The sequence below is a fragment of the Carassius auratus genome, unplaced genomic scaffold, assembly GCF_003368295.1.
Source record: "Carassius auratus strain Wakin unplaced genomic scaffold, ASM336829v1 scaf_tig00217692, whole genome shotgun sequence".
In the NCBI taxonomy this organism is placed as follows: domain Eukaryota; kingdom Metazoa; phylum Chordata; class Actinopteri; order Cypriniformes; family Cyprinidae; genus Carassius; species Carassius auratus.
In genome coordinates, this window is record NW_020529192.1 from 80,001 (window position 1) to 87,500 (window position 7,500).

Genomic DNA, 7,500 nt, shown 5'->3' on the forward strand with positions numbered 1-7,500 from the left:
TGATAGTTAAAGGCAGTTCATCATTGAATTCAGTTATGTCATCTCCGTTCAGTTGAAATAGTGTCTGTTTTTATTTGCAATCAAGTCAATGATATCGCTGTAGATGAAGTGACCCCAACTAAGCAAGCCAGAGGCGACAGCGGCAAGGAACGGAAACTCCATCGGTGACAGAATGGAGAAAAAAACCTTGGGAGAAACCAGGCTCAGTTGGGGGGTCAGTTCTCCTCTGACCAGACGAAAACCAGTAGTTCAATTCCAGGCTGCAGCAAAGTCAGATTGTGCAGAAGAATCATCTGTTTCCTTTTTTAAAGCACCTGGTATTCCTAGGCAGTCTCTCATCAAAGTGCTAACCAGACCTAAACCTGCTAAGATTCAGAGATCGGGCATTGACTCTTTTTTTTTTTTTTTTTTTTTTTAATGAAAGATTATTATATAATTCGTGAAATTTTCCAAAGAGATTAAAGCACCTGGTATTCCCAGGCATTCTCTCATCAAAGTGCTAACCAGACCTAAACCTGCTAAGATTCAGAGATCGGGCATTGACTCTATTTTTTGGCAAAATTATTATATACTAAGTGAAAAATGTCCAAAAAGCTTACAGCACCTGGTATTCCCAGGCAGTCTCCCATCCATGTACTAACCAGGCCCAAACCTGCTAATATTCAGAGATCGGGCATTGACTCTATTTTTTGGCAAAATTATTATATACTAAGTGAAAAATGTCCAAATAGCTTACAGCACCTGGCATTCCCAGGCGGTCTCCCATCCAAGTACTAACCAGGCCCAAACCTGCTTAGCTTCCGAGATCAGACGAGATCGGGCATCGCCAGGTTGGTATGGCCGTAAGCGAAGACTGCTGCAAAGAGAGGGCTATTTAAAGACCAGCCAATCTAATCACCAGTACATTATATAAGTAGGAAAGAAAACCCAAAAGTTTAAAGCACCTGGTATTCTTAGGCAGTCTCTCATCAAAGTGCTAACCAGACCTAAACCTGCTAAGATTCAGAGATCGGGCATAGACTCAATTTTTTTTTTTTTTTTTTAATGAAAGATTATTATATAATTCGTGAAATTTTCCAAAAAGATTAAAGCACCTGGTATTCCTAGGCAGTCTCCCATCCATGTACTAACCAGGCCCAAACCTGTTAATATTTAGAGATCGGGCATTGACTCTATTTTTTGGCAAAATTATTATATACTAAGTGAAAAATGTCCAAAAAGCTTACAGCACCTGGTATTCCCAGGCGGTCTCCCATCCAAGTACTAACCAGGCCCAAACCTGCTTAGCTTCCGAGATCAGACGAGATTGGGCATAGCCAGGTTGGTATGGCCGTAAGCGAAGACTGCTGCAAAGAGAGGGCTATTTAAAGAGCAGCCAATCTAATCGCCAGTACATTATATAAGTAGGAAAGAAAACCCAAAAGCTTAAAGCACCTGGTTTTCCTAGGCAGTCTCTCATCAAAGTACTAACCAGACCTAAACCTGCTAAGATTCAGAGATCGGGCATTGACTCTATTTTTTGGCAAAATTATTATATACTAAGTGAAAAATGTCCAAAAAGCTTACAGCACCTGGTATTCCCAGGCGGTCTCCCATCCAAGTACTAACCAGGCCCAAACCTGCTTAGCTTCCGAGATCAGACGAGATCGGGCATAGCCAGGTTGGTATGGCCGTAAGCTAAGACTGCTGCAAAGAGAGGGCTATTTAAAGATCAGCCAATCTAATCGCCAGTACATTATATAAGTAAGAAAGAAAACCCAAAAGCTTAAAGCACCTGGTATTCCTAGGCAGTCTCTCATCAAAGTACTAACCAGACCTAAACCTGCTAAGATTCAGAGATCGGGCATTGACTCTATTTTTTGGCAAAATTATTATATACTAAGTGAAAAATGTCCAAAAAGCTTACAGCACCTGGCATTCCCAGGCGGTCTCCCATCCAAGTACTAACCAGGCCCAAACCTGCTTAGCTTCCGAGATCAGACGAGATCGGGCATAGCCAGGTTGGTATGGCCGTAAGCGAAGACTGCTGCAAAGAGAGGGCTATTTAAAGATCAGCCAATCTAATCGCCAGTACATTATATAAATAGTAAAGAAAACCCAAAAGCTTAAAGCACCTGGTATTCCTAGGCAGTCTCTCATCAAAGTGCTAACCAGACCTAAACCTGCTAAGATTCAGAGATCGGGCATTGAATCTTTTTTTTTTTTTAATGAAAGATTATTATATAATTCGTGAAATTTTCCAAAAAGATTAAAGCACCTGGTATTCCTAGGCAGTCTCCCATCCATGTACTAACCAGGCCCAAACCTGTTAATATTTAGAGATCGGGCATTGACTCTATTTTTTGGCAAAATTATTATATATTAAGTGAAAAATGTCCAAAAAGCTTACAGCACCTGGTATTCCCAGGCGGTCTCCCATCCAAGTACTAACCAGGCACAAACCTGCTTAGCTTCCGAGATCAGACGAGATCGGGCATAGCCAGGTTGGTATGGCCGTAAGCGAAGACTGCTGCAAAGAGAGGGCTATTTAAAGACCAGCCAATCTAATCGCCAGTACATTATATAAGTAGGAAAGAAAACCCAAAAGCTTAAAGCACCTGGTATTCCTAGGCAGTCTCTCATCAAAGTGCTAACCAGACCTAAACCTGCTAAGATTCAGAGATCGGGCATTGACTCTTTTTTTTTTTTAATGACTGATTATTATATAATTCATGAAATTTTCCAAAGAGATTAAAGCACCTGGTATTCCCAGGCAGTCTCCCAACCATGTACTAACCAGGCCCAAACCTGCTAATATTCAAAGATCGGGCATTGACTCTATTTTTTGGCAAAATTATTATATACTAAGTGAAAAATGTCCAAAAAGCTTACAGCACCTGGTATTCCCAGGCGGTCTCCCATCCAAGTACTAACCAGGCCCAAACCTGCTTAGCTTCCGAGATCAGACGAGATCGGGCATAGCCAGGTTGGTATGGCCGCAAGCTAAGACTGCTGCAAAGAGAGGGCTATTTAAAGACCAGCCAATCTAATCGCCAGTACATTATATAAGTAGGAAAGAAAACCCAAAACCTTAAAGCACCTGGTATTCCTAGGCAGTCTCCCATCCAAGTACTAACCAGGCCCAAACCTGCTTAGCTTCCGAGATCAGACGAGATCGGGCATAGCCAGGTTGGTATGGCCGTAAGCGAAGACTGCTGCAAAGAGAGGGCTATTTAAAGACCAGCCAATCTAATCGCCAGTACATTATATAAGTAGGAAAGAAAACCCAAAAGTTTAAAGCACCTGGTATTCCTAGGCAGTCTCTCATCAAAGTGCTAACCAGACCTAAACCTGCTAAGATTCAGAGATCGGGCATAGACTCAATTTTTTTTTTTTTTTTTTTTTTTTTTAATGAAAGATTATTATATAATTCGTGAAATTTTCCAAACAGATTAAAGCACCTGGTATTCCCAGGCAGTCTCCCATCCATGTACTAACCAGGCCCAAACCTGCTAATATTCAGAGATCGGGCATTGACTCTATTTTTTGGCAAAATTATTATATACTAAGTGAAAAATGTCCAAAAAGCTTACAGCACCTGGTATTCCCAGGCGGTCTCCCATCCAAGTACTAACCAGGCCCAAACCTGCTAATATTCAAAGATCGGGCATTGACTCTATTTTTTGGCAAAATTATTATATACTAAGTGAAAAATGTCCAAAAAGCTTACAGCACCTGGTATTCCCAGGCGGTCTCCCATCCAAGTACTAACCAGGCCCAAACCTGCTTAGCTTCCGAGATCAGACGAGATCGGGCATAGCCAGGTTGGTATGGCCGTAAGCGAAGACTGCTGCAAAGAGAGGGCTATTTAAAGACCAGCCAATCTAATCGCCAGTACATTATATAAGTAGGAAAGAAAACCCAAAAGTTTAAAGCACCTGGTATTCCTAGGCAGTCTCTCATCAAAGTGCTAACCAGACCTAAACCTGCTAAGATTCAGAGATCGGGCATTGACTCTTTTTTTTTTTTTTTTTTTTTTTTTTTAATGAAAGATTATTATATAATTCGTGAAATTTTCCAAAGAGATTAAAGCACCTGGTATTCCCAGGCAGTCTCCCATCCATGTACTAACCAGGCCCAAACCTGTTAATATTCAGAGATCGGGCATTGACTCTATTTTTTTGGCAAAATTATTATATACTAAGTGAAAAATGTCCAAAAAGTTTACAGCACCTGGTATTCCCAGGCGGTCTCCCATCCAAGTACTAACCAGGCCCAAACCTGCTTAGCTTCTGAGATCAGACGAGATCGGGCATCGCCAGGTTGGTATGGCCGTAAGCGAAGACTGCTGCAAAGAGAGGGCTATTTAAAGAACAGCCAATCTAATCGCCAGTACTTTATATAAGTAGGAAAGAGAACCCAAAAGCTTAAATCAATCAATCAATCACCTTTATTTATATAGTGCTTTAAACAAAATACATTGCGTCAAAGCACTGAACAACATTCATTTGGAAAACAGTGTCTCAATAATGCAAAATGATAGTTAAAGGCAGTTCATCATTGAATTCAGTTATGTCATCTCTGTTCAGTTGAAATAGTGTCTGTTTTTATTTGCAATCAAGTCAATGATATCGCTGTAGATGAAGTGACCCCAACTAAGCAAGCCAGAGGCGACAGCGGCAAGGAACCGAAACTCCATCGGTGACAGAATGGAGAAAAAAACCTTGGGAGAAACCAGGCTCAGTTGGAGGGTCAGTTCTCCTCTGACCAGACGAAAACCAGTAGTTCAATTCCAGGCTGCAGCAAAGTCAGATTGTGCAGAAGAATCATCTGTTTCCTGTTTTAAAGCACCTGGTATTCCTAGGCAGTCTCTCATCAAAGTGCTAACCAGACCTAAACCTGCTAAGATTCAGAGATCGGGCATTGACTCTTTTTTTTTTTTTTTTTTTTTTAATGAAAGATTATTATATAATTCGTGAAATTTTCCAAAGAGATTAAAGCACCTGGTATTCCCAGGCAGTCTCTCATCAAAGTGCTAACCAGACCTAAACCTGCTAAGATTCAGAGATCGGGCATTGACTCTATTTTTTGGCAAAATTATTATATACTAAGTGAAAAATGTCCAAAAAGCTTACAGCACCTGGTATTCCCAGGCGGTCTCCCATCCAAGTACTAACCAGGCCCAAACCTGCTAATATTCAAAGATCGGGCATTGACTCTATTTTTTGGCAAAATTATTATATACTAAGTGAAAAATGTCCAAAAAGCTTACAGCACCTGGTATTCCCAGGCGGTCTCCCATCCAAGTACTAACCAGGCCCAAACCTGCTAATATTCAAAGATCGGGCATTGACTCTATTTTTTGGCAAAATTATTATATACTAAGTGAAAAATGTCCAAAAAGCTTACAGCACCTGGTATTCCCAGGCGGTCTCCCATCCAAGTACTAACCAGGCCCAAACCTGCTTAGCTTCCGAGATCAGACGAGATCAGGCATAGCCAGGTTGGTATGGCCGTAAGCGAAGACTGCTGCAAAGAGAGGGCTATTTAAAGACCAGCCAATCTAATCGCCAGTACATTATATAAGTAGGAAAGAAAACCCAAAAGTTTAAAGCACCTGGTATTCCTAGGCAGTCTCTCATCAAAGTGCTAACCAGACCTAAACCTGCTAAGATTCAGAGATCGGGCATAGACTCAATTTTTTTTTTTTTTTAATGAAAGATTATTATATAATTCGTGAAATTTTCCAAACAGATTAAAGCACCTGGTATTCCCAGGCAGTCTCCCATCCATGTACTAACCAGGCCCAAACCTGCTAATATTCAGAGATCGGTCATTGACTCTATTTTTTGGCAAAATTATTATATACTAAGTGAAAAATGTCCAAAAAGCTTACAGCACCTGGTATTCCCAGGCGGTCTCCCATCCAAGTACTAACCAGGCCCAAACCTGCTAATATTCAAAGATCGGGCATTGACTCTATTTTTTGGCAAAATTATTATATACTAAGTGAAAAATGTCCAAAAAGCTTACAGCACCTGGTATTCCCAGGCGGTCTCCCATCCAAGTACTAACCAGGCCCAAACCTGCTTAGCTTCCGAGATCAGACGAGATCGGGCATAGCCAGGTTGGTATGGCCGTAAGCGAAGACTGCTGCAAAGAGAGGGCTATTTAAAGACCAGCCAATCTAATCGCCAGTACATTATATAAGTAGGAAAGAAAACCCAAAAGCTTAAAGAACCTGGTATTCCTAGGCAGTCTTTCATCAAAGTGCTAACCAGACCTAAACCTGCTAAGATTCAGAGATCGGGCATTGACTCTTTTTTTTTTTTTTTTTTTTTTAATGAAAGATTATTATATAATTCGTGAAATTTTCCAAAGAGATTAAAGCACCTGGTATTCCCAGGCAGTCTCTCATCAAAGTGCTAACCAGACCTAAACCTGCTAAGATTCAGAGATCGGGCATTGACTCTATTTTTTGGCAAAATTATTATATACTAAGTGAAAAATGTCCAAAAAGCTTACAGCACCTGGTATTCCCAGGCAGTCTCCCATCCATGTAGTAACCAGGCCCAAACCTGCTAATATTCAGAGATCGGGCATTGACTCTATTTTTTGGCAAAATTATTATATACTAAGTGAAAAATGTCCAAAAAGTTTACAGCACCTGGTATTCCCAGGCGGTCTCCCATCCAAGTACTAACCAGGCCCAAACCTGCTTAGCTTCTGAGATCAGACGAGATCGGGCATCGCCAGGTTGGTATGGCCGTAAGCGAAGACTGCTGCAAAGAGAGGGCTATTTAAAGAACAGCCAATCTAATCGCCAGTACTTTATATAAGTAGGAAAGAAAACCCAAAAGCTTAAATCAATCAATCAATCACCTTTATTTATATAGTGCTTTAAACAAAATACATTGCGTCAAAGCACTGAACAACATTCATTTGGAAAACAGTGTCTCAATAATGCAAAATGATAGTTAAAGGCAGTTCATCATTGAATTCAGTTATGTCATCTCTGTTCAGTTGAAATAGTGTCTGTTTTTATTTGCAATCAAGTCAATGATATCGCTGTAGATGAAGTGACCCCAACTAAGCAAGCCAGAGGCGACAGCGGCAAGGAACCGAAACTCCATCGGTGACAGAATGGAGAAAAAAACCTTGGGAGAAACCAGGCTCAGTTGGGGGGTCAGTTCTCCTCTGACCAGACGAAAACCAGTAGTTCAATTCCAGGCTGCAGCAAAGTCAGATTGTGCAGAAGAATCATCTGTTTCCTGTTTTAAAGCACCTGGTATTCCTAGGCAGTCTCTCATCAAAGTGCTAACCAGACCCTAAACCTGCTAAGATTCAGAGATCGGGCATTGACTCTTTTTTTTTTTTTTTTTTTAATGAAAGATTATTATATAATTCGTGAAATAGTCAATGATATCGCTGTAGATGAAGTGACCCCAACTAAGCAAGCCAGAGGCGACAGCGGCAAGGAACCGAAACTCCATCGGTGACAGAATGGAGAAAAAAACCTTG

General features: G+C 40.9%; 12 non-coding genes across 12 annotated transcripts; all 12 read right to left on the reverse strand.

The window, feature by feature from the left end:
• Positions 1 to 729: 729 nt before the first annotated feature.
• LOC113102103 (5S ribosomal RNA) lies at positions 730 to 848 on the reverse strand. The gene has a single exon (XR_003290631.1). It is a non-coding gene; the product is annotated as a 5S ribosomal RNA (ribosomal RNA).
• Positions 849 to 1,219: 371 nt separating this feature from the next.
• On the reverse strand, positions 1,220 to 1,338 carry LOC113102118 (5S ribosomal RNA). Its single transcript, XR_003290646.1, has one exon. It is a non-coding gene; the product is annotated as a 5S ribosomal RNA (ribosomal RNA).
• A 221-nt stretch (positions 1,339 to 1,559) lies between these two features.
• On the reverse strand, positions 1,560 to 1,678 carry LOC113102167 (5S ribosomal RNA). The gene has a single exon (XR_003290689.1). It is a non-coding gene; the product is annotated as a 5S ribosomal RNA (ribosomal RNA).
• Positions 1,679 to 1,899: 221 nt separating this feature from the next.
• LOC113102183 (5S ribosomal RNA) lies at positions 1,900 to 2,018 on the reverse strand. Its single transcript, XR_003290704.1, has one exon. It is a non-coding gene; the product is annotated as a 5S ribosomal RNA (ribosomal RNA).
• A 364-nt stretch (positions 2,019 to 2,382) lies between these two features.
• Positions 2,383 to 2,501, reverse strand: LOC113102121 (5S ribosomal RNA). The gene has a single exon (XR_003290649.1). It is a non-coding gene; the product is annotated as a 5S ribosomal RNA (ribosomal RNA).
• A 363-nt stretch (positions 2,502 to 2,864) lies between these two features.
• On the reverse strand, positions 2,865 to 2,983 carry LOC113102187 (5S ribosomal RNA). Its single transcript, XR_003290708.1, has one exon. It is a non-coding gene; the product is annotated as a 5S ribosomal RNA (ribosomal RNA).
• An 84-nt stretch (positions 2,984 to 3,067) lies between these two features.
• LOC113102145 (5S ribosomal RNA) lies at positions 3,068 to 3,186 on the reverse strand. The gene has a single exon (XR_003290672.1). It is a non-coding gene; the product is annotated as a 5S ribosomal RNA (ribosomal RNA).
• A 516-nt stretch (positions 3,187 to 3,702) lies between these two features.
• On the reverse strand, positions 3,703 to 3,821 carry LOC113102168 (5S ribosomal RNA). The gene has a single exon (XR_003290690.1). It is a non-coding gene; the product is annotated as a 5S ribosomal RNA (ribosomal RNA).
• A 379-nt stretch (positions 3,822 to 4,200) lies between these two features.
• Positions 4,201 to 4,319, reverse strand: LOC113102142 (5S ribosomal RNA). Its single transcript, XR_003290669.1, has one exon. It is a non-coding gene; the product is annotated as a 5S ribosomal RNA (ribosomal RNA).
• A 1,062-nt stretch (positions 4,320 to 5,381) lies between these two features.
• Positions 5,382 to 5,500, reverse strand: LOC113102196 (5S ribosomal RNA). Its single transcript, XR_003290716.1, has one exon. It is a non-coding gene; the product is annotated as a 5S ribosomal RNA (ribosomal RNA).
• A 505-nt stretch (positions 5,501 to 6,005) lies between these two features.
• On the reverse strand, positions 6,006 to 6,124 carry LOC113102170 (5S ribosomal RNA). Its single transcript, XR_003290692.1, has one exon. It is a non-coding gene; the product is annotated as a 5S ribosomal RNA (ribosomal RNA).
• A 510-nt stretch (positions 6,125 to 6,634) lies between these two features.
• LOC113102143 (5S ribosomal RNA) lies at positions 6,635 to 6,753 on the reverse strand. The gene has a single exon (XR_003290670.1). It is a non-coding gene; the product is annotated as a 5S ribosomal RNA (ribosomal RNA).
• Between the last annotated feature and the right edge of the window lie 747 nt (positions 6,754 to 7,500).